The sequence below is a fragment of the Antrostomus carolinensis genome, unplaced genomic scaffold (assembly GCF_000700745.2).
Source record: "Antrostomus carolinensis isolate BGI_N321 unplaced genomic scaffold, ASM70074v2 scaffold6787, whole genome shotgun sequence".
Lineage (NCBI taxonomy): Eukaryota > Metazoa > Chordata > Aves > Caprimulgiformes > Caprimulgidae > Antrostomus > Antrostomus carolinensis.
The window spans coordinates 45,695-46,271 of NW_010326561.1; the positions used below are offsets into that span (position 1 = coordinate 45,695).

General features: G+C 47.3%; 1 protein-coding gene across 1 annotated transcript in view; it reads right to left on the reverse strand.

Annotated features, from left to right (window-relative positions):
• AKT1 (AKT serine/threonine kinase 1) overlaps positions 1-577 on the reverse strand; it is a 37,569-nt gene that overhangs the window by 25,126 nt on the left and 11,866 nt on the right. The gene's annotated exons all lie outside the window — the stretch shown is intronic.

A 577-nucleotide genomic window follows, 5' to 3' on the forward strand; every position in this document is an offset into this window, starting at 1 on the left:
TCTTTCGCATGATTCAACACTCAATTGTGCAAATACCACTCAACAAATTACTATAAATTCGACTACTTTGTCAGCGCAGACACTCACTAAAAGGCACATGTTGCTCTGACTCCGGGGATTGAACCCATACGTTTTCTATGATGTTCCCTACCTCTCTAGGGGACCAGTTTTCTTGTGTTTCATTGAACAGCACCAAAACCCACAACTGCCTCACAGATTAGCTACTTGCTCTTATTTATTTTGCCATTAGGAAAAATGCTGGGGAAAATCAGGATATGTTGCAGGCTGAGGTTAGTCTCTGCGCTGTCACATCACTGCCCGCTGCCAACATGGCAACAGTCACTTATACTGCAGAGGCTGCTGCAGCCTCAGCTGGGGAAAAAAAATAAGATGTTCCCAATCCAAAGCTGATGGTACAAAGTTGGGAGGAGTGGCTGACACAGCAGAAGGCTGTGCTGCCATTCAACGAGACCTGGACACACTGGAGAGCTGGGCGGAAAGGAACCTGATGAGGTTCAACAAGAGCAAGAGCAGAGTCCTTCACCTGGGGAGGAATAACCGCATGCACCAGTACAGG